Source organism: Panthera tigris, chromosome A3, assembly GCF_018350195.1.
Source record: "Panthera tigris isolate Pti1 chromosome A3, P.tigris_Pti1_mat1.1, whole genome shotgun sequence".
NCBI classification, from domain to species: Eukaryota; Metazoa; Chordata; class Mammalia; order Carnivora; family Felidae; genus Panthera; species Panthera tigris.
Window position 1 is genome coordinate 8,690,710 of NC_056662.1, and position 27,598 is coordinate 8,718,307.

At 45.7% G+C, this 27,598-nt stretch overlaps 1 protein-coding gene and 2 long non-coding RNA genes across 11 annotated transcripts in view; 2 read left to right on the plus strand and 1 right to left on the minus strand.

Annotated features, from left to right (window-relative positions):
- The first annotated feature begins 439 nt into the window (after positions 1-439).
- Positions 440-7,812, plus strand: LOC102950011. Its single transcript, XR_001510831.2, has 3 exons — positions 440-776; positions 1,858-1,948; positions 7,582-7,812. It is a non-coding gene; the product is annotated as an uncharacterized LOC102950011 (long non-coding RNA).
- Positions 5,614-27,596, minus strand: LOC122237148. 3 transcript variants are annotated; one of them, XR_006215356.1, is made up of 4 exons: positions 27,427-27,596; positions 19,073-19,273; positions 6,805-7,083; positions 5,614-5,969 (listed from the first exon to the last, which is right to left on the minus strand). It is a non-coding gene; the product is annotated as an uncharacterized LOC122237148 (long non-coding RNA). The 3 variants fall into 3 exon arrangements; XR_006215355.1 differs by lacking the exon at positions 5,614-5,969 and having other exon boundaries at positions 6,134-7,083; positions 27,427-27,533; XR_006215357.1 differs by lacking the exons at positions 5,614-5,969; positions 27,427-27,596 and adding an exon at positions 23,716-25,112 and having other exon boundaries at positions 6,134-7,083.
- ZNF217 (zinc finger protein 217) overlaps positions 12,344-27,598 on the plus strand; it is a 44,490-nt gene continuing 29,235 nt past the window's right edge. For 2 of the 7 annotated variants that reach the window (XM_042980127.1, XM_042980118.1), the window contains exons 1-3: positions 13,908-13,996; positions 14,434-14,497; positions 23,544-23,620. The gene's annotated coding sequence lies outside the window, so the exon portion shown is untranslated. Of the gene's footprint in view, positions 12,998-13,907; positions 13,997-14,433; positions 14,498-23,543; positions 23,621-26,928; positions 27,147-27,238; positions 27,504-27,598 lie in introns of those variants that run through there. The other 5 variants (XM_042980120.1, XM_042980122.1, XM_042980121.1 and 2 more) reach the window with 5 other exon arrangements.

Sequence of the window (27,598 nt, forward strand, 5' to 3'; positions counted from 1 at the left end):
CCCTTCTACCTGGAAGCCTTCTCCACCCCCCCGGCACCTCCGGGATCAGATCCCTTGTATATATATTCCCATAGCACCAGGGCTAAACCATAGCAGTTAGGGACCCACAGTATTATTTAGCCTTTGTGAATCCCTTCCTCCAAAAAAAGGATATTAAAAATTCTATTTTGCCATGGCATTGGCCTAAAGATGCATATAACCCCGGCTGGACTATTGTTATATATTCATTATTGTCAGATTCATTTTTCTTCTGGCTTTGGGAGAAATTAAAATAAAAACATGTTTGTGGGCCCTGAAAAGTATCACAGGGCCCAAGTACTGACCCTTATTCCTCGGGGAGAAGCCGGCCGCCCCAGTGCCGTGTAATTTTTCTGATTACTTATTCCGACTGTAGTTAAAGACTTCCTGCAGGGTGCGGCTCAGGACTCCTGCATCTAACTCCCCTGGGGTAACACTCAGAATGCGAGTGACCCCTAGTCTCCCAGGGAGGGCCTGGCCACTATGCATCCTTAATCAAGCTGTTCGTAATCCAGATGATTACAAATGGTTGGATTCCACTAGAATTCGCCTGTTTAATGTCTGTCGACCCGGCTAAATAGAACTTCGCCTCTGGCCAGGACCTTTTTGCGCGTGCAAGTTTGCATTTCTGCACCAACCCGGATTCTGGCACACCGTAGGCGCGCGATACATTTTCAGTGAAGAAGAAAAATCAAAAACAAAAGGAAGGTGCCGGGCCACAGTTTGCAAGACTTCCATTTTGTCATGGCTGTAAGAAAGTAAGTATGGTTTCAAGGACCTGTGAGTCTTTTTTTTATGTGTAGTTATTTATTATCATCATTATTATTTTTGAGAGAGAGAGAGAGAGCATGCTCGCAAGCTGGGGGGGGGCGGGGTTGGGGGGGGTGGTGAGGGGCAGAGAGAGAGGGAGACAGAGGATCCGAAGCGGGCTCTGTGCTGACAGCGGTAAGCCCGATGTGGGGCTGGAACTCACGAACCCTTGAGCTCATGACCTGAGCGGAAGTTGGATGTTTAGGTGACTGAGCTGCCCAGGAGCCCCCAAGGACTGTGAGTCTTAAAGGACTCAATAGACCGCCTTCCCCTAAAATACTGCCCAGCAGAGTAGGTCTGCAATCGAAGTATGCTGTTGAATGGCTGTCCAGGGGGGTACGATTTTCATATATTGCACACGGTCATGATTTCACTCAGATTACAGATGAATCGCTTCGTAAATATTTTTATTTATTTGAATCCAAGATCTGGAATGCCAAAGACGTAAGAAGTCCATGGATTTTACACAGATGACTCGTTTGCTGTATTTTCCTTTGGTTAAGGTTTGGGTGAAGAGTAAACATCCTGTGTTCCTGTGTGTGGTGGGGGGGAGGCGACTTCGCTGTGAAGGCACCGGGGCAGCATTTGGCGCTCACGGGGTCTGGCTTATCGGCGTAAATCCATTTTGCTCGATAAGAAGGAAAAAGCTCGCTGAGTTCCTTCATTCGGTGAAATCATTTCCACTTTTTCTTGTGGGATGTGCACTGGGTTTACTTTACGGTGAGAGCCTTCAGGTCTTTTCAAACAACACCGAATGGAAAGCTTAATTAAATTATGCTTGTCACAGCATTGCATGTGTCCCTTAGTGGTTAGCAACATGATAATAAAGGCAAGTCTTAATGACCCGTGTGAGTGCTGCATACTTCCCTTATGTTGCAGAGACAGTTTTTCTTTCTCTTTTTAAAACTGCACTGTAATATGCATAGTGTGTGTGCTGCATTTAAAAATGTGTGTGTGTGTGTGTGTGTGTGTGTGTGTGTGTGTGTGTGTTTAAAAACCGAGTCCTTTATTTTCGCACTTTCTGTTTAGGAGGAGGAAGAAGAGATAACCATGAGAACAGAACCCATATTAGGAATTTGGCCCCAGGAAAGAAGTTTCCAGGGAAAGTCGTAGAGTCCACGTAGGTACAATTTGACTTAATGTTCTTTCTATTTCATCATGGATGGTTATTCAGTACAGAATGAGGGCACTGAAAAAGTCTGAGTTATCCAAGAAAAATGACACTTTTTCGACTCGTGGTTTAGTTTATTGGCATCCAAACCTGCTTCCTAAAAGATGACACATTTACCACTTTGCGTGTTTAAAGATTAGGAGGTATTTCTGGGGCACCCGGCTGGCTCCGTTGGTGAAGTGTTTGTCTCTTGATCTTCGGGTTATGAGTTCAAGCCCCATGTTGGGCAAATTGGGTGTAGAGATTACTTAAAAATAAAATCTAAAACTAAATAAATAAGTGAAAACGTTCCTTGTATATTTAAAAATGTGCAAGAAAGGGCCCCCGAGGTGGCTCAGTCAGTGAAGCTTCTGACTTCGGCTCAGGTCATGATCTCCTGGTTCGTGAGTTCGAGCCTCGTGTCGGGCTCTGTGCTGGCAGCGGGGAGCCTGCTTGGGATTCTCTGTCTCCCTCTCTCTCTCTGTCCTTCCTCTGCTCACACTGTCTGTCTCTCTCAAAATAAATAAATAAACTTAATTTTTTTTTAATTAAAAAAAGATAAAAGCACACAACAGTGCCTGAGACATGGTGAACAGCATGTAAAAGGGCTTTCCATCACAGCCACGTGAGCTGGTGACAGATTGCTCTCACCCAGTGGCTCTTGCTTCGCAAAGAAGGGGCGGGGGGGGGGGCGGTCTCTGCCCACTAGGGGGAAAGTCATTCGCTAAAAGCACAAGATTTTCTTTCACAGATTTTGAAAATGGAGTCTCTTCTGCATGGTAAAAGCACCAGTAAGGGAGAGAGAAAATGCTGACTTCTCCCAGCCTGCAGCAGCCGGGAGGAGGGACTTTTAGAGCCAAAGGGACTTTTAGCTGAGTAATAAAGCAATATCCCTCGCGAACACCACCTTCCGTCCTCTCCGTGATTGTAAAACTGTAACAGAATGTTCAAGGTCTCCTAGGTATTTTACAAAAATCAGTGGAGAAAGACTGCCCCGAATCATCAATTTTTAACCAGTGCTTACTGGGCATATTCTAAATAAGCCAGACCTATGTCAGTGTAATGGTTTGTCATGAAGGTCTGCAATATTTTTCCTTCTGGTGTTAGTGATAACCGCCCATGAACTACCCCATGTGAGCGACACAAAAACAATAAGATAGTTTTTAAAAATATGCTGCTTCCTAAATGACCAGGAAAAAAAAAAATCTTTGTTAAAAAAAAAAAAAGTGTGAAAGAGCCACACACACACACACACACACACACACACACACACACACACAGGAAATTTAAAATCCCTGGTGATTGTTAGTAACATCTTAGTGGAGGAGAGTCTTTTGTTTTAAAAAGTCCCTCGTACGCGGTGCGGAGTCTGGGATTTTTTTGTTTTTAGGTGTTGGGATCAAATTAATACCGTAATAAATTCAGGGAGAAAAAGAGGAAGTCATTCTACACGAACTCCAGAGCCTGGACCACTTCCTGGTCAAATAGGTACATCCCCCGTTGCGAAAAAGGACCAGAATCTTCAAAGTAGGGGGCAGAAGTAAGATTTTGAATATTCCTGGGAATCCTAGGAATTGGAAACACAGGCTGCGGGGCAAAAGCAACAGACCCGGGAGCCTACAGAGCCCGGACACACAGCCGGGAACATCACACAGAAGGGAACATTCGGAGCCTGGTTACAAGGGACGGGGCGAGGAGGGGGAGGATCGGGCCTCCTTGTCAGGAGTCCTGGACCGAAGTTCGGGCTCTGCAGTTGACTGAGTTTGTGGCCTTAGAAAGGCCGCGGCCTCTCTGGGCCTTGGTTTCCTAATCTGTAAAATGGGCAAGTGCGCTTCCCCCTTCTACCTCGCAGAGTCGTCTGAAGATAATGTATCTGTAAAATCCTTTGAATAGTACAAGGCAAACATAGGGCGTTGTGTTAAGGAGGCGCCATTCCAGGCGTTTCCTGTATTGTTTGGACCAAAGCACTGTTTCCTTGTCTACATGATTTATCTACATGGACTTCTGGGTGTTTGTAAAGATGAAAACGGGAGCTTTCCCCTGTGCCTATTCAGAAAGTTTGGTGGTGTCATTCTTAAAGTACTCTGATCTAGAGTCGTGTTTTTATTTACTAATTTTTTTCAATGTTTATTTATTTTTGAGAGAGGGAGAGAGAGAGACAGAGAGAGACAGAGAGAAAATCCCAAGTCGAATCCATGCTGTCAGTGCAGAACCCACCATGGGGCTTGAACTCATGAACCGTGACATCACGACCTGAGCCAAGAGTCAGACGCTCAACCGACGGAGCCACCCCGGTGCCCCGAAAGTCATGCTTTTAAAAATAAGTACCTGCGGGGCACTGGGGTGGCTCCGTCGGTTGAGCGTCTAACTCTAGATTTCTGCCCAGGTCATAGTCCCAGGGTCGTGGGATCGAGCCCTGCAAAGGGCTCTGTGCTGAGCATGGTGTCTGCTTGGGATTGTTTCTCTGCCCCTCTTCCCCCTTGTGCTCTCTCTCTCTCTCTCCTAAAATAAATGAAATGAAATGAAACAAGTGAAATAAATAAGATAAAATAAAGTAAAATAAAATAAAATAAAATAAAATAAAATAAAATAAAATAATCAAGTACCTGGAAACCCTCTTCCGCAGCAAGAGAGAGAGGAGGGGGTCAGAACGACCTGACTCACACTTTATTCCTGACCCACACGCGTGTTGACTGTCTTTGGACACTATTTAATGGCCTAAGTGGAGACACCCTCGATAAACGGACCGAGAAGCTGCCATTCCCTCCCCGAATGCATTCTCGGCTGTACCCCAGCTCTGGCCACATCGTGCAGGGCTCTTGGCCGTGAGTGTTCACTGCCTCCTTGGAACACGGGCCTGCCTATCTGGGGGCCCACGCCCATTTGTTGTTCCACACGAAACTTGGAGGCAGGCCAGGGGTATGGCCAAATAACCGCTGTGCCAGAACTGGTTAATCACGGGCTCCCTCGGAGGGAGGCGGGGACAGAGGCCCCTCGGCTCTGGACCCAGGGAGGCTGGCAGGCCCTTTCTGGCCTGCCAATGGGGTGAGACAGGAACCCTCTGGGGCATCGGGAGTCTTTGTTAAATTACTCCATTCTTCGGCTAATTTGGCCGGCTCCCTGGATTTAGGCCACAGTTACTGGTTGGCTTTTCTGAGCCTGCTTTTGGCACAGGTAGGAAAGGAGGAGAAAAAAAAAAAAATGGTGTAAGCAAGTTTCGAAATCTTAGATCATTTCATGAATGACTCAGTGTTTCCTTTTGGAAAAGTGCAATATTGGATTTCATTAATAACTTAGCTTTGAGAAAAAGGTTCTAAATATTGAGAAGCCTTTTGTGCTACCTGAACACAGCCACCTTCCAGCCTCCATTTTTTACAGCTTCCAGAGGGATTTCATTCACTTGACACTGTGTGCTTGTTGAAAAATAAACTGTCACATACTTCCTCCTTCAGGCTTCCTGTTCTCTCTGAGAAAAGCATTGGGGTTGTCTTTCTCTTTCCTTTTTTTTTTTTTTTCCATTAAAAGACATCTGTCAAAATCGAATGTATCCGATCAACAGGTTGTGCACCTTCAACTTCCACAATGTCGTGTGTCCATTATATCGCAGTAGAGCTGGGGGAAAAAAATGTTCAAGGTACTCAGCCCTCACTCTTGTTTGAGAGGCTGGTTATAGCCGGCTCAGGAAGGGTATATAGTCTGCCATTTCTCTCCCCGCAGAGTGAGACATTCTCATTCATACCGCATATTGCTTTAGGGTGTGAAGCATGTACCTAAATATATCTCAAGCATTATCTTTAATGTATTTGAGCACATTTCACTCTTCAAATGAAACAAACAAAAACAAAACGGAAACTCTCTCTCTTTCTGTCTCTCTCTACGCACAAACAATCCCGAGGTTTTTAATACAGAAGACATCCATTCTTCTGGCATTAATGCTACTGAATCCAGCGTCCGAGCTGTAAACGCAGAAGATGCCTCCAATGACTCATTCCTGGAATAAATGTTTCTAATGTTAAAGGTATGCAAATAGCGTATAATGGGTGAAGGCAGGCTCTGCAGCAGGAGAAATAAAGCTGAGAACCAGGACGGTGGTGGTCGCTGTGGACTCTATTTGCATACGGGGCTTATCTTGTTTTTAAAGGTGGGGGGGGGGGGTAAAAAAAAAAAAAAAAAAAGAGGAGGAAGAGAAAAATCCCGACTTTCACCACAGTTCCAAACACAACTTCATGACAAGGCACCACGACAGTTCAAGCCCAAAGTGCTTAGTGTGAAAGGATCTCAAACCCATTAAAAACGTTTTCTAGAACGTGGAAAGCCAACCTGCTGAGAATATTGCGCAATCAGACTTTTTGTCACTTGAGTCTGGTGTGGCAGGTTGTTGGGCTCACCACTACCTGGGTCCCTGGCTGGTTCTCCAAGCCAGACACACAGTCTGATGAGAAGAGAGAAAGAAAGACAAAAAAGAGAGACGCCCCGCAGTGGATTCTCACGCTATGTATCAAATTACCAATCTTGCAACGTTTACTACAAGCCAGAGAAGCACCTGTCCTCCCTTTGGGAGGGAAGCTCAAATATTACATGTTTTGTTTTTTGTATGTCTGTCTGTTTGACATCTCTGTAAATACATACTATCCACGTGTGCTCTGGAAGAAAGCGCGCTCCTGTGTTCACCCATGAAGGTGGACATATTTCAAGGAAATGGGATGAACAGAGTCCATACTGACTCAGAAGGAGAGTGCGTCTAAGTAAATACTTCAGAAAATCTCTGAATTAATCCCACACGGCGGAGTGGGAAGGCGTGGAGGAAGCCCTCAGGTGGAGCTCACCGTAGCATCTCGCTCTGGACTGCGACAAATCGACAAATCGGACATCGGTTTCACTCCCAGGAGCCCGCTCACCATCCTCGAGGTCGGGTGGGTCCCGAGAAAGCTGAAACAGGCTGGAAATAGACAAAGTACAAACGCCACGAAGAGTCCTTTCATAAATTACCTGTCTCTCTTTTATGTGGCCAGGTAATCCACTTGGGAAGGCACCTTCAAGGCCTCTCTGACAACGTACTCATGGTCAAAATGGAGCAGGTGTTCTGTTTTTAGTGCCGTTTGATTCTAAAGTGGAAGGTGAGAGGAGGAGGTGAGGAACCTCGGGGGACAGAGGTGGTTACGTTTTTTCTTTAATGCGCTTGATCCCTTAAGACTGCAATTCAGGCATATGTACTTAAAAAATCTACGTCTGTATTTTTAAAAGAAGTGAATGCCCTCTTCTGATATCAAATTCAGGAAGCACAAAGGGTACACAGAGAAACTCGGTACCCCTCCCACTGTGGTTCTCCAGCCACCCAGGGCCCTCCCTCCAAGTCACCAAGACCAGAGCTAAGACTTTTTTTTTTTTTTTAAGGAGACAATTACCCTCTCAATTTGGTTTACCTTTACAACGTGAATACCCCTTTTGTGGTCTTTATTCCCAGATAATTTGCTCTGAAATATCTTAAGATAAAGGGGGGGGGGGGAAGAGTTTCCTGGTATGAAAGTCTTTACCTGTTAGGGTTTGAATTCAACTGTGAGTGAAACTTTTTTTTTTTTTTTTTTTTCTGTTTCACTTTTCAGAGAGATTCTGCACCACCCTCCCTGACCAGAAGGTGTTGTATGTGGAAGGCGGATGGGTGAGCCGGTTGGGGGTCTGTACAGCATTCATATTTTGTAGATTTTAGAAGAGAAAGAAAACAAGACGTGATTGGAGAATCTGACATTATTTAACACCTGAGAAAAACCGTCACTGTGAACCCTCAGATGAGGACAAAGCACGATCCTACCAAATACTGTGTCTTTTTTAAAAAGGTGCAGGGAAAATAAACAAACAAACAAATGAATAAAGGTGCAGGGAGACACAGCAACGTAGGAACCGTGGCTGTTTCTGAGTGTTTGGTGTCAGCTTTCGGGGTATTTTCTGCGGTTTTCAAATTTTCTACAATGAACAGTAAGGCTTCCAATCATAAAAATAAAGTGGCATTTTTACGGACTTGTCGACTGCATACTGGAGTATACATCCTGTAATTTTTCCTACGAGGTATTGTAAAGTTTGAGAGCGCTTGTATTTAAAATAAGGCAGGTCCGTAGACCTAATGATATTCTTCGAGCTCATTGTGGAGTTATCTTGAATAATTCTGATTCATCTCCCGTGGCTTCTACTATCTTCCGTTTACGTGTGTTCCACACACACTTTATATATAGTTGCATCATAGGCCTCTTTTTAGTGTCTATCCCCACAGTTTGGAAGAAGGTATAGTTTGGAAGATGTATTTTTGACACAAGGCAGGATATTCTGTGTCAGGTCAAAAAGTAGGAATTTGAATATTGGGAAGCTGATCAGTGTTTCTTAAAGGGCTGGTCTTGACCCCTCCGATAAGCCAAAGCGTGGATGATAGACATTCCATCCAGTATATTCCATAAAGACCCCTGACAGTAGCTTCTTGGCTTGATCCGCCTGATGACTCATTCATGCTTGTCATATTATTTTTCAGCTGTACACCTCTGTGTGCTTAAAGTAAAAAAGGACAAAAATAAGTTTGGGGTGGGGGGGGGGAAGCATTTTAATTGCTTTCAAATGTTCCAATAAGCTCAAACCCATATAGTTTTGCTCAGGAATGTCTTTGCCAGGTTATGATACACTTGCTTGCCAACTCTCTAGCTCTCTCTTATTTTCCCTAATCTTGAGAACTATAGAAGACAGAGAGTGTTGCTAGCTGCTTGGAAAATGTAAATATTTTCAAAAGACTTCAACATTCAAATGTCATCGGAAAGCTTTAAAAAAAAAATCAGATCTCTGTTCTTAAGAAGAGCTAAAAGTTCAAGAATCAGAAAATAACGAAACAATCTTGAGCCCCCGAGAAGAAAGAGGTGTCCCCCCCCCCCCCACCGCATTCACGTCTAAATAACCATTCTGTTATCTTCAACCGTAGTTCCTACTGAGAACATCCCAACGAACGGCCAGGCTCTATGACTAAGGAAATGCTCCAACTAATGATCCACTGATAGGCAAAGAACTATCAAGAAGGCCAGCAGGGTTTGAAGGTCCTATCTAACAGACAGTGGCAGCAGCAGTGGCCCCAGCTCGATGATGACGTAGCAGTGGCTGTACCCAAACCATTACACGTTTGCTAAGATTATTTTCAGTCCATTGAACAGCTCCAGGTGGGTACCATTCATCTGGATTCTATGTAAACAGAATACAATAGACTATGCTGTCAATGGCGGGTGCCCTGGATTCCAAGCAGAAACTTTGAATGATTCCAGGTTGAAATTCCAGTGTTTCTCTGATATTTACAGTGTTTTGCAGCATACTTGGAAAATGAAGAAAGCCATAAAAATCTTTCATAATTTGGAAAAGTGAAGAAGAGGGCAGAAATTATTTGCTAATGTTCAGAAATGGAAGGAGACAACACTTTTTAGAGTGAATTCGGATATCATTTTTTCTGAGCAAAATTCTCACTGACATGTGAAGACTATCCCCCAAATATTAATTAAAACAATTGTGTTTCAATCTCAACTTCTTTGAAAAAAGACTCAGCTTCTTGGGTTCAGGGTCAGGTCTTACACTGTATTGCTTGTATAAACTTTATTTTCTCTCTCTCTCTCTCTTTTTTTTTTTTTTTAAGATTTTGTTTTTAAGTAATTTCTACACCCAATATGGGTGTATCTCAGACTCACAACCCTGAGGTCAAGAGTCATGTGTTTTTCCAACTGAGCCAGCCAAACGCCCCTATAAACTTTATTTTCAAGAAAAAATTTATATGACCTCTTTAGGTCTCCAAGAAGACAATATCATAGTCATGGGGCACTTTTTATGCCCCTTACAGTGTCTTGTGATATAAGGAGGGAGTAGGGAGACTGAGTCAGGGATAAAGTCAAACCCAGCTCTTACATGACCCAAGAACACCAAAAGGCCAAAGTCGATTTAATTTGGTTCTGGATTCAACTTGACGTGATTGTTATTTAAAGTACATTGATTTTAAAATACGCTTTTCATCATAATTATCATGTAGTGTTACAAGGAATTCATTACTCTCTGGGGTCAGAAGGAAAGGCTTTTGTTCTTAAAAGATCTAATCAGGGGTTGGTCTGCCCCACTAAATAGCATCAGACGTTCTCAAATACCAGAAGAGGTTTTCAGAAGAAATAAAATCCCCAAGTGGAACTTCTTTGCTCTTAGACCCCTGAGAACGTGGGTTTGCCACTGAGGCAAACATTTGCTCTCTCCCGGGGTGTTAGACTATGAGCTTTTCTTATCTACTCTCTTACAGTTAAGGTACTTGATTAAAAAGCAAATATAAATCTATCAACCTGGTGGTCAAAGAGGAGAAGAATTCTTTGAAAAGACATAGATTGAGGAAGGGAAGACTGCAAGGGGAAAATGGAATAATGCATCATAGAATGGATTTTTAGGGTCCCTCAAAGGGCAAAAATAATGTTTTCCAAAGAGTATTTTTTTTTTCCGAGCAGTATTTTTTTTTTCCCAAATAGTATTTTTTTTAAGCATCTGTCAAATCTGTCAGTCACCTGCTTAGGGTTATTGTACATTTCTCCAAAACCTCTGAAGTTCACAGTAAATTATTGTTACAGTGGTTAAATCCAATGAGAATTTGACATTTCAATTAAGGTTGCAATTGTGTTGCCCCTGCCTTTTCAAAGATGATCAAATACATCACATTGGAAAACCGTGTAAAATCTTGTTTGGAAATCTTCCTCATGCACTTGTGTCCTGCCTGAGTCGTGCCAGAGAACTTTAATACAAATCAGAAACTTAATTTAAGTAATTGGTACTAAAAAAGAAGCCTCTGGTCCAGTACTTTGAATCTTTTTGGCTATTAATAACCAAGAGGACTGTATTTTCAAGTGGGTGAAGTGTTCACGTATTCTGTTCCCAACTGTGATCTCAGTATCTCCAGCGTGTCCGTGAAGTCTGGAGACAAAGGACATACATCATGCTACCACGGACACTTTCAATCTGCAAAAATCAGCATACAAGAGGATGAAGAGTGTGACGAATAAAACAAAGCAGGATAAAGAGGAACAAAGGGAATTATTAAGATAAATTAAAGAACACTGTCTCTGTTTCCAGACTTCATGGCACTCCTCTGTGAGAACCTGTGGGGTGGGTTGAGCCCAGGAGTAGCTGGATGAAATGGGAAACTCCAGTGCAGGAAGTGCTACTTTTCTGATGCTGCTAATTAAGGAATGTGGAACCTTCCTTCTGAGTCAGCTTGGTGGCATGTTGAACTCCGTGCTGTTTGATGCTTACATGATTACTGCATGAAACTTTGGAAGTAAAACCAGAGTCTGTTGCCACTTAGCACCGAAGAGGCAAGAAGTGGGGTGTGTGTGTGTGTGTGTGTGTGTGTGTGTGTGTGTTCCTAACCTTTAAAATGGTCCGTGGCAGCTGGACTTTTTATCAGCCGATCACATTTACAGCATAGTCTTAGATGGCAGGGTGCTACCCCAGAGAGAGGATTTGGGCCATTTATGAGTTCAGTGAAGGTACACAGGCATACCACAGCATTCTGGGGATTCACTACTATAACACAGCAATAAAAATGTCTCTGTGGGACTGCCAACTCTTCCTGTTTTCATAGAAAAATCATTTAAGAAAAATTGGAGGTAAGAAAAAAAGGTCCTACGTATTCTGTTATCAAAAAACAACCCCTTAAATTTTTTTTAAAGACTTTTTTTTTTTAATGCTGACATATTTATTTTGAGAGAGAGAGAGACAGAGTGTGAGGGGAGGAGAGACAGAGACACACAGAATCCGAAGCAGACTCCAGGCTCTGAGCTGTCAGCACAGAGCCTGAGGAAGGGCTCGAACCCACGAACCGTGAGATCATGACCTGAGCTGAAGTCAGATGCTTAACAGACTGAGCTCCCCTCCTTAAAAATTTTTAATGAAAATTTTGCAATGCATGTAAAGGTAGAGAGGATAGTAAAATGAATCCCCCCCCATAGCCCTCACCCCGTTTTGCAATTTTAAGCACATCGCTTCAATTCTCCTGTTTTAAAAATTTGCTTAAGTATTATAAATTCTAACACGTCATTCTCCTCCTGTATGTTTCGGTATATATCTCTAAAAAATATGTGCATTTTTTTCAAATAACCTACTATGTCTTTATCACAATTAGTGAATTAACTGTTAGTTCCTGGTATCACATAATACCCAGTCCATACTAAAACGTCCCTGATAAGAAAACCAATTGAAACAATTTTACATATACCTGTATCTGCCTTTTTTGCTTACTAATAAGAAGACTTCTATTTTATTAAAAATGTGATTCTTGCGTCCTGAGTTTTCCACTTGCTATTATAACTATTTCTCAGTGGCATATTTTCGCAGCTTTTAAATTTTGAAATGGCCGTGGGCAAGAGCGGGGATAACTTGGAAGACGAACCCTTTCTTTATTCGCGTGTTTCCCCATAAACGGGGAGGGAGTATGTGTGTATTTTCCTTCCCCTTATAGTAAATCTTGTTGCCATGAACATCTTTGTTCGCAGCCCCCTTGTCCTCTATTAGGACTATTTCCTTAGGACTGATTCCAGGAATGTTCTTGCTGCACCCAAATGTATGAACATTTGTCAGGCCCTTGACTTGCCTCGCGGAGTTGTTTACAAAAGGACTGTACCAATTTACACTTCCACTTACAAAGGATGAGAGCGCCTCTATTAAAATGCTTAAAGGCACTGCTTCCCCGAGCTCTTATAAATCACTGGCTGAGGCTGGCTTCTGTTTGTCATATGGTCGCAGCCATCACAAAATAAATAAATACACATTTTCTATAGCTCTAAAAACACGGCATGCACAGACTGCCAAACAACCACAGACTAACTCTGATTACACGAGGAAACCGGGTCTACTTGTTGAAAATGTGGTAATGAGATAGTTTCCACCCAGACGGGAAGCCCGGTTCTGGCGGGGGAGGGGCGCCCGCATTTCTTCTGGTCTCTGTCTACCCACCCCGAGGAAGGTAGAAATGATCAGGTCAGCGTGCTCTTCTTTTCCTTTACCAATTTTTTTTCTTTTCCTTTTTTCTTTTTTTTTTTTTTTTAAAGCTGGGTGTCTTACTTGGGTCCATACGGCTGAGCGGGCTGATGCAGAAATACTGGTGAAAACTAGCAGAGACTTGTGATGGCATATGTGTTTCCTGCCAGTGCAGCCTTGCAGCTCGGGGGAACCGGGGATTAGGGGCAGAGCCATTTTATCGTCCAAATTCTACTTTGTTTCCTTGGGGACACGTTGTGCTTATTTGTTGACTTCAAATGAGAACTGCTTCGGGAGCGGTTCGTTTCTGTTCAGAGATTCTTAGTTTCTTACAAATCCTCGTAGAAAATTCGGTTGCGTGGGTTTGGGAGAAATTTATGGGACAGATTTTTTTTTTTTTTTTTTGGAGGCAGGGAGAAAGAAGAAACTATCTCATTACTGTCGTGTTTATGGGGGGGGGGAGGGGAGAAAACAAGAAGGAACTTGATAAGAAAATACTTAGCAAGATGGTCCTTAAAAGCCCAGAATCTGAATCTTGAAATTCTTTTTTTTTTTTTTTTTTGTGTGTGTGTTTTGTTTTTCTCGAAAAAGTTCAGGAAAGAGGTTTTATTATCCTCCTTTGCTTTCTTGCTGTTTTTGGCCCACTCAGTGGCTCCGAAGCAGTTCCTCAAAGCGAGTGGGGACAAAATATAATCTCTTAAAATATTTTTAAGAGGACGGGCAGGCTTGGTATTTGTAAAAATACGTCAACAAAATGTGCTAAGCACAAATTTTTTTTTTTTTAAGTTGTCAAAGAAGCCAAAGGGATTCGTTAAGCGGATGGGCTGTTTTAGAACGGAGACGTTCGGAGACAATAATGACTAAGGTCATTTTGGCTGATGTTTACTGAGCTGATGGCCGTGTGCCAGGCACCGTTTTAAGGTTTGGTTGTGATTAGCTCCTGTAACCTTCCAGAGCGGGCCCCGTGCAGCGGGCGGCGATGTTCTTCCCATTGTACAGGTGAGGCAGGCAAGTCGAGTCAGGAGGCTGAGGTTTCCCAGCAGCTGAGCTGGGAGCCAGGGTTTGGGTCTACGCTGGCTCTGAGGACCGTGTTTGATTCAGTTCCGGTTTCTGAGAAAATCTGCATGTTCGTTTTTGGGAGCTGCTGAGCCGAAGAAGAACATTGGCTGCGAGTGAAATAGTGGGGTAGCTGGCTTTGGGTCCACCGCACTACGGAGGACCAAGGCAGACGGCCAATCTTCAGTGTAGACTCCTGATTTCTTGGTCACTCTATACCTACCAGGGGCGTGGCTCTAACCTTAATCTCCTCTCCAGTATTTTCCCCAAACCCCAGCATCCTGTTTGAGGGTGTGGCTGGAGAGCTGTGGTCGGGAGACAGGGGCTCAGCCACCTGGCACGCTTCCCTGGAGCCACTCACCTCTGACCCTCTTCTTTAGGTGCCTCTCCTGTCTCGCTTGACCTCCAGTTTGGAGAAGGTGTCCAAAGAACCCTGAAAGGCAGGTAGGTATCTCCCAGCTTCCTCGAGGATCACTCGGATTGAGGGATCTTTCTTCAAAGCCTTCCACTTGCTTTGTCTACACTGAGGAGTCGTTCTGGTGGTCAAGAGCTGCTCAGGTTCTGGAGTGGACAGACCCGGGGCCAGCTCTGACTGTCTGTCTCACGTCATAGAAACACTCTTGCTTCTCTTCTCCCGCCCAGAATAAGGGTACCAGAATAAGTACCCTGGCAGGGCCGTGCGGTGGTTGAGAACAGACCTGGTTCTGAGTGCGGGCGAGCTCCTGTGTGGCCGTGGGCAGTGGTCTTTGTGACACTAGCCTGTCCTAATTGAACGCTCGCTATGTGCCAAATTCCCCCCAGGGCATTTTAGTAGTGAGGACTTATTTATTCCTCCAAATACACCTGTCAGTGATGACTCTCACCTCCGTCTGTAAAAGGCCAGGGGTGGAGGTGGGGAGGGAGCTCCGGTGAGACGGCAAAGGCAATGGTTGGGTAGCCCGGGGTCTTGGTTTGAACCTGGAAACCCGTTTCAAGAGCTCAGCCCTAGAACTCACTACCTGTCTCACCACTCGGAGGTGTGGCTTCTAATCTGGGTGACGAGGGTACCGATTCTGCCTGGGTATCCAGAAATGGTGCAAATAATGTACTTGGCCCATAAGAAGTACTTAATCGATGGTCACTATTATTATTCTCTAGTCTCCTGAGGCCAAAGTCAACCGCTTAGTACAGAACAGAATGGCATGAGTCAGCATGGGCTTTGGAATTTGTTCGGGCTAGAATTCTACTTCATTCTTGTTGTAGAATCTCAAGCAAGTTAAAGAAGTTAGTAAGGCAGAAAGTGAGTTAACCTTGAATGGCTACGGTCTCCTCATCTGCCAGATGAATTTAAGTCTACAGGTTATCAGGAGAACGAGAAAACACTATGATCGGGTAGATCAGGTGTGGAGTTAAGACTCTGGCACATAGCAGGGGCTCAATAAATTGTTTTATTTTTCCCTTTTTGTTACGCTTTGTCTTACCTCTTCTTACTGTTACTATTATCGTTGTTGTTGTGCTGTTGTACTGAAAATATGGACACGCTTAAATAGCTGAGTGATTGCAGCAAAGGAGGACTCTTGGTTTATCAGTTTGTTTAATAACACTCTTAATACCTCCGCCAGATCATTCTTCCTCTGTTCATACCATTCACCGGCCCTCAGGTTCATCCAGAGTAACGTCCTGTCCTCACAATGCCCCAAATGGTGTGGATCTCGTCCACCCTCATTTTATGACTTGTGTCCTCTTAGTGCTCCATGCCAGCCACAACATCACGCCGGCTTCCTTGCTGTTCCTTGAACCACGGGGCATAACGCTTCAAGGTCTTTGCATGCTGATCCCTCGGCTGGGAGTGCTCTCTCCCCAGAGAGAGCCTCTGCGTGGCTCCCACTGTCACCCCTTCCGATCTTTACTCAAATGTCTCCACCTGAGAAGTCTTCCGGGACTAGCCTGTTGAACACTACCCTCACCGGCTCCCTCGACTCTCTGGCCCCTTTCCCCGCCCCCTGTCTCCATAACATGAATCCTTTAATTCTTTAATTCTTTTCTAAAGATTTTACTAAAAAATTTTTAAAGTTTATGTATTTATTTTGAGGGAGGCGGGTGCAGAGAGAAGTAGAGAGAGAGAGAGAGAACCCCAAGCAGGCTCTGTACTACCGTTGGTGCAAAGCCCGATGTGGGGCTTGATCCCACAGATCATGAGATCATGACCTGAGCTGAAATCAAGAGCCAGATGCTTAACCGACTGAGCCACCCAGGAGCCCTGAGATTTTATTTTTAAGTAATCTCTATACCCAGTGTGGGGCTTGAAAGCACAACCCCAAAATCAAGAGTCCCGTGCTCCACTGACTGAGCCAGCCAGGTGCCCCATAGCGCCGATCATTTAATTCACTACAACATTAAGTGCTAACTCCATGAGGATCGGCATTTTGGCGGGTTTGCTTTCCTGCTGTGTTCCCATCACCTAAAACAGTGCCTGATACCCAGTTGGTCTTACTATTTGTTGAGTGAGACAGTAAATGAATGAGTGAATGGAAGAACCAGGGAGCATATTTACTTCCATTGAACAGCTGAATATTGGGATACTTTCCTGGGTGCTGTGATTTGGAGGAAACTGGCCTTCCCGTTGAGGAGACTGTAGTCCATTCAGACAACATCTGGGGCTGGGCATAACCCAGCAAATGTCATAAAGGAGGCACCGAACAAAGAGAGTGACCGAACAAAGAGCATGGCGGCATGTGGAGAGGAGCATGGGGGATGGGTAGGATGACTACAGACTGATTTTGGACATATGTGGCATGTGGGTTTGGGGAGATTCAAAACGAAGGTGGGACAGGTAGTGGGCACAGAGCAAGGAGAAGGGTAAGCAGAGAATAGTTCATTAAAAAGCAGTATGTGGGAAAAAAAAGCAGTGTATGAAAATACTAAGTATTTTATTCTCCATTTTTAATTTCTCAGAGTATTTAATGTAGTTTGGAATTGTATGTTAATAGGCAGCTAATTTTTACTTATCTGGGTCAAATATGAGTGTGTTTTGCGTGTTAAAAGATTAAAATATTTAGCTGCCAGTAAAGGGTCCTGGATCGTTGCCCGTATTTGAGAATTAACCAGCTTTTATTCATGCATTTGCATATACATTTCTTTCTTATATTGAGACATGATTGGCATATAACCTCTTAGCTTGAGTTGTACAATATAATGATTCGATATTTGTATGTAACGTGAAATGATCAGCCTATATATTTCTGAGCCCTGTGTAGTATAAACACGTGTATATATTATATATAATATACAAACGTACACATACATATATGTTGTGTATATATATATATGCATTTCCTTTAGAGAATATACTATTGTGTGTGTTTAAACAAAAGAATGGCATACCTTTTGTGGCTTCGTTTATTTATTTACTCCATCACGTCTTGGTGATTTAGCACATGGGCATATGTAGCACTATTTCATTCTTTCTAACTGCTGTCTATATTCTTAAATTTGGATATATCATAGTTTATGTGGTCATTTTTCTCTTGATGAACTTGTAGGTTGTTTCTTATTTGTCACGATTATAAACAAGGCTGCAATGAATATCCTTATGTACGCCTCTTCGAGCCCCTGAGTGATTATCTCTTCAGGGTAGTTACTATAATTATATGCTAATATATTTTTTTTTGTTTGTTTTAATTTGTTTAATGTCTGTTTCTCCTATGAAAATATAAACTCCATGAGGACAGCAATCCAATTTGTTTTGTACCTCACTCTTTAATTACTACCTAGCCAGTGCCCGGGACAAAGGAGTGGTCAATAAATATTTATGGAATGAATCTGGCTGAAAGGTTGGCTGGGGCCATGGTGTAGTTTTGCATCCTAAGAGAGGGAACTAGGACTTATTTGGGTAAATTGGAGAATTTTGTACAGGGCAGCAGAAGGATGGTTATTTGTGGTATTGAGGAAAAATTTACTAGGCTGAGAAGAAGACAGGTACTCGAGACCCGGTTATGAAATTATTATGCAGATCAGAAGGAAAAGACAGGATGGTAGGAATATGAAAGGAGAGGGTGCACTTGAGAGCTACTTGGATGATAGGATCTATAAAACTGAGTAACTGATTAGCTGTGAGGGGCCATGTAAAGGAAGGCATGGAAAGTTGACATCCATTCTAGGACATTTTCTCTTGTTTTCTTTTCTTTTCTTTTCTTTTCTTTTCTTTTCTTTTCTTTTCTTTCTAGGACATTTTCTCTTTTTTCTTTCTTTCTTTCTTTCTTTCTTTCTTTCTTTCTTTCTTTCTGGGACATTTTTTCTTTTCCTTCCTTCCTTCCTTCCTTCCTTCCTTCCTTCCTTCCTTCCATTACTTTAGAGAGAGAGACACAGTTCAAGTGGGGAAGAGGGGCAGAGGGAGAGAGACAGAATCTTAACCAGGCTCCTTGCTGAGCTTAGAGCCTGATGTGGGGCTCGATCCCACAACCCAGGGATCACGACCTGAGCCAAAATCAAGAGTCAGACACTCAACCTCAACCTACTGAGCCATCCAGGCGTCCCTAGGACATTTTTCATTTCACAGACGTTTATTGCCTCCCAGCTGTGTGCAAAAGAGCACTCTGCTAATTGCCTTTGGGACGTGAATTTGCATGACCTTTCTTCCCTACCTTCAAAGGAGATCTGGAGTCTACTGGGGACTTTGGAGGACTTGGAGGAAGAGTAAGCAGGTACATCAAGAATGCCAGGGAGGGACTGAGGTGGGAGGGGCTAGCCCCGGGGCAACCAAGTGAAATATTGTTGTTCCAGGATTGGGGGTGGGGAGGAATGCTGGGTGAGGATGTTTCAACCCTGCCCCAGAGACACTCACTCATGGCTGACTGGTGAACATTCAGGAAATAGGATGTCGAGAAATGTGCATTGGTGTAGATTTTTAGAAGAGAGGAGATTTCGGCTGGTGACAGAGCTGGGGTTTGACATAGGGTTCAAATGGCCCACTGGCCTCACTGTCATCTGGAAGGTTGGGGAACCAACTGTCAGCTGGGTGGCCTCAGACGGGCTACTTACTCATCTTGAGTCTCAGTTTCCTCTTGTTAAAGCAAAGGCAGTGATAACTTCAAGGGGTGAAGATTCGGCTAGTCCAGTGGCCAGTATGCTTATCGGTGACAGCTCTGATTCTCTGAGCGTGCCCTCCACACGGGAGAGAAAGTAAACGGACAGCGGTGTCCCCCAATTTGCCACGTCTTCTTTGTTGCACCAGGATGCCACCTTTCAGGAGAGAATCAAGGAGGAAACACTTAACTTGAAGTTCAGTGGGTCGGTTTTTCTTGCGTTTCTTTCCAGTCACATCCCAGTGTTGGTGGGATAAAGTCCCCCCACCAATCCCGCCTGCCGCATTATCAGGGATTTTGTTTTTATTCTAAGAGACATGGGGAGTTTTAGGCAGGACCCTGATGTAATCAGATTTGACTTCTGAAAAGATCAGTGTGACTTCTGAAAAGATCGATGTGACAGAGAGGTGATGGTCTGCGCTTCTGCCGGAATGGTAGCTCGGTCCACGTAGAGCTCCCTTCCCTTGTAGTTGCGTCCCAGGCCCGTGGCAAACAATGCTGGCCACATTCTGTGGGTTGAATGCATATCTGACCTCTCTGCATTTAAAGCAAGGCTAAAAGTAGCCGTTGTGTTACTAGGAGGATGTGATGATAATAGATGTAAAGTGCCTGGCACGCAGTTATTTATTTACTTATTTTTCCGTCCAGTATTTAATGAGCATCTGCTATGTGCTGGGCTTGGTTCAAGGTCCTGGGGAAGCACCAGCAGGGTGTGGGGGTAAGACTCGGCCAGTGTCTACACAGGAAAGGAGGCTGCCGTTTTATTGCCTCTGGGCCTTGGGAGAGCTGCCTAATCCGTCTCTGCCTGGGTTCTTTGTCTAATAAATGGAAAAATATAAACCCTACCTCACAGGGTCATTAGAGGGGTTAAATGAGTTACAAAGTGAAAAAGCACACATTAAGAATTCAATAAATGTTAGCGCTTATCAGCTAGCCTCCCGGCCTGCCAGCTGTGCTGTTGGCAGAGGATCTCTTTGAAACTTTGGTGCTCTGGTCCGCACCGTCCATCCATCCCAAGGCAGAGAAATAAATGCAGGAGGTATTGCTGGGTGGGAGTCTGGACAAGTCCCTGCCCTTAGTGGCATTAACAGTCTGATTCAGACCAAAAAACAAAAAACAAAACAAAAACCACAAAAACAAAACAAAAGAAAATGAAATCTCTAACCAGCTACACAGATAGCCCACTAGACCCTTAACTCACCCAGGAGGGAGAGATGGAAGGAAGAGGAGAAAACAGGACAAGGAGCCCGTATGCTCTTCTCAGCAAAGGGTGGAAGCTTGGGTTTCGGGACTCCTGTAAGTGCTGCCAGGGACGCTGAGGCCAGAGTCCCAGGTATACTCAAAGACAGTCCCACGTGGGGCGCCTGGGTGGCTCAGTCGGTTGAGCAACCGACTTCGGCTCAGGTCATGATCTCACGGTTTGTGGGTTCGAGCCCCGTGTCAGGCTCTGTGCTGACAGCTCGGAGCCTGGAGCCTGTTTCAGAGTCTGGGTCTCCCTCCCTCTCTCTCTGCCCCTCTCCTGCTCATGCTCTGTCTCAGAAATAAACATTAAAAAAAAATAGCCCCACGAAAAAGTAGAGCCCTTTGTGGAGGGATACTCAGTGTTGACGAGCAGAGTCGTCATAAAAGCCGCCCTGTGTTGTCGGACATCCAGCTCTCCTGTGGTTTGACCCCGACAAGCCAGCCATCCAATGAGGCAGGCAGGGAAGGGGTTAGAATCCCCATTTGCAGATGAAGAAAGAGAGCCAAGATCCCAGGGACTGGCCTGAAGACCCAAATCTCAATTCCCTCCCCACCGGACCTCTCTGCAGCTAAGCTGCGTGTTTTACTATTCCTTTCGGTATGCGTTTGTTGTGAGCGCATCTACTGATCACTGCTGTGGGCAGACATCTACGCAGAGATGGAGTGGTAGTTGGAAATACGTTTTCAGAGTTGAGGGGAAGGGCATCTGGGGGGCTGAGTTGGTTAAGCGTCTGACTCTTGGTTTGGGCTCCGGTCCCGAGCTGGCGGTTCACGGGTCCAAGCCCCGGATCGGGCTCCGAGAGAGCTGACCGTGCAGAGCCTGCTTGGGGTTCTCCCTTCCTCTCTCTCTGCCCCTCCCCATCTCATTCTCTCAAAATAAATAACAAATATATGTTTGGGCCCTCAACATCTAGATGGCCTTTTGGGCCGTTGGGCTGTGGATGGAATCGTCTAGGGAATGAACAGGAAAAGAGACCACAGGGCACCAGCAATGGGCCTTGGGTGCTTCCAAGGCTGGAGGTCAGGGAGAGGCAAAGGAACCAGCAAAGGGTTCTGAGAAGGAGCCTCCAGTGAGGACCAGAGGGGGCGGTGGTGGAAATCGATAGAACGTGGGGTTCCAAAGCAAGGGAAAAAGTGTTTCAAGGGTGAGGAAGGGGTCGGCTCTATCAATATATGAGGCAGACATACTATCTGTTGTCTATGTGTTTGTCTCCCTCTAAAAAGGGGCAAACGCTGGGGAGCCTGGGTGGCTCAGTCGGTTAAGCCTCTGACTTTGGCTCACTCCGGTCACGACCTCCTGGTTCGTGAGTTCCAGCCCCAAGTCAGGCTCTGCGCTGACAGCTCGGAGCCTGGAGCCTGCTTCGGATTCTGTGCCTCCCTCTCTCTCTGCCCCTCCCCCCACTTGTGCTCGGTCTCTTTCTCTCTCTAAAAACTAAATAAGCATTAAAAAAATAAATAAAAAGGGACAAACGCTTTGTTTTGCTTCCCGCAAGCTCTGTCTCCTGTGCCTAGAACAATGCCGGGCCTCCCCACTCGCCCCTGCAAAACTCTGGGTTCACAGCTCTGTAGTGCGTCTCATTTGATTCTCCAGAGTCTTCTAGAAAAATAGGTATTTACATAATACCTTCCTTTCCAGTTTTATTGAGGTATGATTGACATATAACCTTGTATAAGCCTAAGGCGTACAACATAATGATCTGATGTAGGCATACGTTGCAAAATGATTCGTTAACATCCATCACTCCATATGGTTACAGTTCTTTTCCTTGTGATGAGAACTTTTAAGGCCTTCCTCCTGCTCTTCCACCTCTTCATCATCACCACATTTGGTGGAGAAGAAAACTGCAGCCCAGAGAGACTAAATCATATTCTAAGGCTAATGCAGCTGTCAGAAGGTGTGATGGAATAGTTGAGACAGGACCCGTGGGGAGAAGAGGTCCCGAAACCTTGTCGGAGGGAAGCCACCCCCTCCCCACTCCCAGGCACAGAAGCCACCATCTTGAAAGAAAGGGTAGGGGGCGCCAGGCAAAGGGAGCCACAGGTCTGAAGGCTCCGGGTCAGAGGGAAGGCCCCAGGGCTGAAGCTTAGAATCCCAGGCAAGGGCTTCCCAAAACTTGAAGCTGCAGGTTAGGCAGGGGCCAGATGTACAGAGTTGGGGAGGCCAGCTCTTGGAGTTTGTTCTTTAACCCCCCTTTCCCCTCCCCAGGCCATAGGAAGCCATTAAGCAGGGCGGTGGCAGGATCTGATTTACCCTGTGAAAGATCTCCTGGACTTAGGGTGGAGCTTGTATTGAGGCAAGCTTAGAAAGGAAGAAGCTGGCAGATGCCTTATGTGCTCCATGTATTTGGAGGAGAGGGTGAGAGGTGATGGTGCTGTGTTAGAGACGGAGGTAAATGGACAAGGTTGAGCTATATTCACATAGAAATTAGTGGACTAAAGGTGCATGTAGGGTGATGGAGATGGAATAGAGTTGGACTTCTGGGTTTTGGCTTGAGTAAGTGGGCGGATCCACGTATGGAGATGAGAATGGGCATCAAATTTCAATAAACTTTGTTAGTCACCTTCCTCCTCCAACCCCTCCCCTTGTGCCAGAGCTCCCATCTGGAATATCAGGTGAGTGCAGAAAGGTTTCAAGGGGTGCTCTGAAAGCCATGTGACACATGTAATTAATATATATGTGTATATTTTATGTTTATTTATTTTTAGGTTTACTTTTGAGAGAGAGAGAGAGAGAGAGAGAGAGAAAGCACAAGTGGGGGAGGGGCAGAAAGAGAGGGGGTCAGAGGATCCATAGCGGGCTCGCTGCTGAGAGCCCGATGTGGGGCTCGAACTCGCGAACCCATGAGATCATGACCTGAGCTCAAGTTGGGCACTTAACCTACTGAGCCACCCAGGTGCCCCGACCCATGTCATTTTTTAAAGAAAGTTTATACATTTACATTGTGAGTGAAGTCAGCCTTGAAAAGCATCCAGGATATTGGCAGAAAACAAAAGTCGAGCCCGAAGAGTGGAGGGGGAATGGGACAGATAACAGTTAAAAATCAACTGTGCTCTTTGCACATCATCAAGGTCGATTAATTTAATCAAGTCATGATTGCATCAAAACCTCAATTTGAATTGAGCCTTATACTTGGCCCCTCCCTTTTCGGTTTGCTTGGAAAAACCAGTAATCTCATCTCTTGCAGTATTGTTCGGAGCCAGGTGGGCTGGCAAACTCCGAGAGAAGTCTCCAGGCTCCAGACGCTGCCTCCACTTCTGAAAGGTGATTTCTGCGATTTATTTTTATCATCTATTATTGCGATGTTTTATAGAGGGCTTAAAATTTCGAGAGGACTTGAGTGGGATCAAGAAACTTACTGGAAGGAGAGTTGTGTGGCTTTCCCTGGAGTTGTTGGGTGATCCGTCCTTAATTTAGTGCATTCAGTCGTGTTAAAAGGGCTGCCCTGGTTTCCTTCTCAAATGTCCTTTGTAGTTAGCAGGAGCTGGCAAGGTTCGCCTTAACTTTTTCATTTTCTTTTCCTGCTGACTCCTCACTGCAGTTTTTCAGGTTTTCCTGCTCTGAACACTGCATTCTTTTAAGTCGAGTGTCTATGTTGGCTCCATTTCAGCTCCAAGGATTTACGTACAGTTTCCAAAACTGTTTTTCTGTAATAGTTCCACAGTAAAATAAATACTTGTGAAATGGGAAGATCGTATTGCATTGTTCTTCTAATGAAGGCGAAGTCTCCCAGGATGATTCCAATAAATGTTAAATGTAGCAAATTAGAAGGGTTTTTGGTTTTGTTATTAGATCTGAGAAGGCTGTGTCGCAGGCAGCATCTGGAGAGAAAACCAGAAGTTAGGGAAATGAAGAGGTCTCCTATCACGAGGATTAAATCAGAGATAATGGTGCAATTTTCTAAGCGTACACTGGGAAATATATCTTGAGGAGGGCCGGGCTGTTTGGATAATTGTGAAAAACGAGGTGTAGCTGATGTTTGTCGCGTTAAGGAGAGGTGAAGTGGGGCTTTTTCGACCTTTCTCCAAGTAACATGTGCAGAGCATCAGCTTCTATGGGAAGGGACATTTCTGGTCCTATTCTTTGTTTGTGTTGCTTGCCTCTCCGCAGCACCTGACTCCTTTAGAGATAGTCTAGCTAGGAGTGATGGCAAAACAGGATTACTCGTGGGTGGAGCTAAGTTTATGCAGACCAACGCTTGGTTTTCCATTTTCATTTCATAGGATAATAATGAGTTCTTCCGCTTTTACTACAAAACCAAATGCTCCTAGTGTTCTCCTTTACTTTTGGAGTTTCCACTTTTAATTGTTTTGACTATGCATGCTTTCCAAGTAAATCTTAAGCGCGAGTCTTCCTGTTTGAAAGGGGGAGACTGTGTCTCACAGATGCCCTTACAGCAAATGCAGATCGTTCCATGTCCATTGAAAAACACAGTACGTGTTTGCAACCCAGCCCTCAGTCACTGGCAGAATTTTTGCAACGATTTCCCAGTTTTATTGGCACATCTCCAGGAACAGGGTTCTTTGTAATTCTTTGCTCAAACATAAGGATGGCATACAAAACTCTGAGCCGATAGATCAGTGAAGACAATTCTCTTTTAATTTTAAAAGCTACAACATATACAAGGTTTTGGGGGGTGGGGTGGGGGGAGGAGGAGAGAAACAGTAACTAACAAACCATAGGATGCTATTATGCTAACAAAGTGGTAGCTTTGTAAGGGCACAGAGAAAAAGCACAACCTTTTTTTTTTTTTTTTTTTTTTTTTTGCTCAGAAAATGATTCAGGAGCAACAAGGTCTGAGAGCCAGAAGCCTCATTGTTCTTAGTAGAACCATTATTTGTCAAAACATTTGATTGTTTCCCTATCCCTTCTGAAAAGTTTAGACTTCTCTTTTTGCTCAGTTTTGACACTAGAATTTTAACTATCAGTGCTATTGTGTTTACAGCATTCAAGGTTTCAGAGTTCAAAGGTTATCCATTAACATGTAGAGTAAGGCTACACTTAATGTGGAGACTCAACCTGGTTCCACTTGCTCATAGTTTGTTTTTGTAGCAATGCTCCAAGCCCGCTGTTTGGAGAAGTTAAACGAAGTTTCTTGTTTATGAAGAGTGCCCTTGGATTGCGTTTTAGGATGTGACTACTTATAAGGGTTTAAAAACTATTTGAAAAGAAGGTATTTGTCCTCTCTGAGAAAAGGAACCTTAGTACTAGAAATGATCAACATCAGTGTACTTGGGTGGAAAAAAAAAAAAAAAAAAAAGAGGTCTGGCCGAAGAATTTACTTCTGGCACTGCTAATTGTGAGTAAGTAATTGGTTCACTTCCTTTTTAAAAAAGACTAACCGGACCATATGTGGGGTTAGTAGTTATATATAAAATGACAGCAAAACATCACACTTGGCAAATTCTTCCCCTCTGCTAAGAAGCTGTCTCTCAAAATTCCATTTTCTATTAAGAACTCCATTGCTCACCAGCAGAGCATTTATATAGCCCCCCCCTCCCCCCATTTATTAAATATATCCTTTAAGTGCCTTTCTTGATAGGTTTTAAGTTTTTCCATTTTGGATACACCCATATCCCATTAAAAAAAAATACTTTGCTGTTTTGTTTTCGGTGAGTTGCCTAGCTCTGTTTACATTTGAATTCGTTTGCATTTTGGGGCAGAAAACTTAGTGGTTGTGATTGTTGCTTCTGTGGTTCCTCCTGGGGCGAACCTAAAATGAGGGAACACAGACAGGCCTTCGGAATCGTAACCTTTTTTCTCCTTTTGTGAGCAGGGAAGGGTAGGAAACGCTCTAAATACGTTGTTTCTGGGAAGGAGGGGGCAAGGCTAGTTTTGTCCCCCCCTCCCCCCCCCGCAGTTTAAACTCGGTTTCCTCCACGTGGGTTTCTATCAAAGCCAAGTGGATTCTTGGAACCCAGGCCAAGTTTAGAAATCTCAAGTTATAATAGCGGCGCAAGTCGAGCCCTTTTGGAAAAACAACAATTACAGGATAGCTTTATGAAGATACCCATTAAACCATTTTAATCATGTCACCTCCGCGACCTTGCTCACACTTGACGAAAATCTGAAGATATGCTTGTGCACTTCACTTTCTGACCTGCTCAAATGGGCGCAGAGGCTTCTGCTGGTAATTCGGGATGACCCGGAGTGCTGCTACCCGCCCCTCCCTCGCCTGGGCACACCTTGCGAGGGAGGGGGAGGCGGCGAGGCTGAGGCCTGGATCTGCGCCTGCGCGCTGCCCCCGGTGGGGGGGGGGGGGGGTCGTGCCCTCCCCGCGTACCTGTCACTGGAACCGCCGGAGCGCGCGCGGGCCACGTTTAGCCGGATGGCGGGAGGCGGTGTGTGTGGAGGGGCGGGGGGTGGGGGGGGGAACTGTGTGTGGGGGTGGTGAAAGGCGCGCGCGTGCGCGGGAATCTCAGGCGAGAACGGGAGTGCGCGCGCTCGTCGGCTCGCTCGCGTCCCGGAGGCGGAGTCCGCGGCGGTGGGCGGGGCAGGGGCGCGCCTGCGCGGACCACGTGGCTCGGGGGCGGGGCTCAGGGGCGGGGCCGCCGCGGCCGGTGAAGGCAGGAGGCGGGGCATCTCCGAGCGGCCGGGCCGAGGGAGGGCGCAACAGCTGCTCCCAGAGCACTTTCTGACCCAACAGTCCCCCAGCGCCGGACGCGCCGCGCCCCGGCGGCTCTAGGGACCCCCCGCGCCTGCACTGTCCCCGCGCGGACGAGTAGGGGGCGCCCGCGCCTTTGCCCCCCGTGCGCACCCCCGCCCCGCTCACCTTAGCCCCGCGCCCGAGGTGAGCCCGGCCCCCAAATCCCCCGGGCGGGGGAGGGGTGGGGGCGGGGGGGCTCTCCCTTGTTGGGGGGGGTGGGTCTTCCAGGCGCGGTTTCTCGAGGCGCCCGGGGAGATGGTTTCGCCCCGCGTCCAGTGGCCCCCCGTCTCTTTTGGGGGGCCGGTGCGGGCGCGGAAGCCGGGAGGTGTCCGCACAAAAGGCCCAGAGAAACTCCCCGTCGCCTCCCCTCCCTCCTGCCTTCCCCGCCCCCTCCCCTCCTCGCCTGCTCCCTCCTCATTCAAACCTCGGCTCGCTCGTGTGGTGTCAGTTCAGTCCCGGCCGCCGCCGAGCGAGGAAATGGCCGAGGAGCCGGAGCCGCAGGTAAAGGGGGTGCGCCCCCCGCCCGCGCCGGGCCCAGGGGCGCCGCGCGCCCCCTCCGGAGTCCCCCCGAGGCGCCCTCGAGTCTCCCGTGCTCG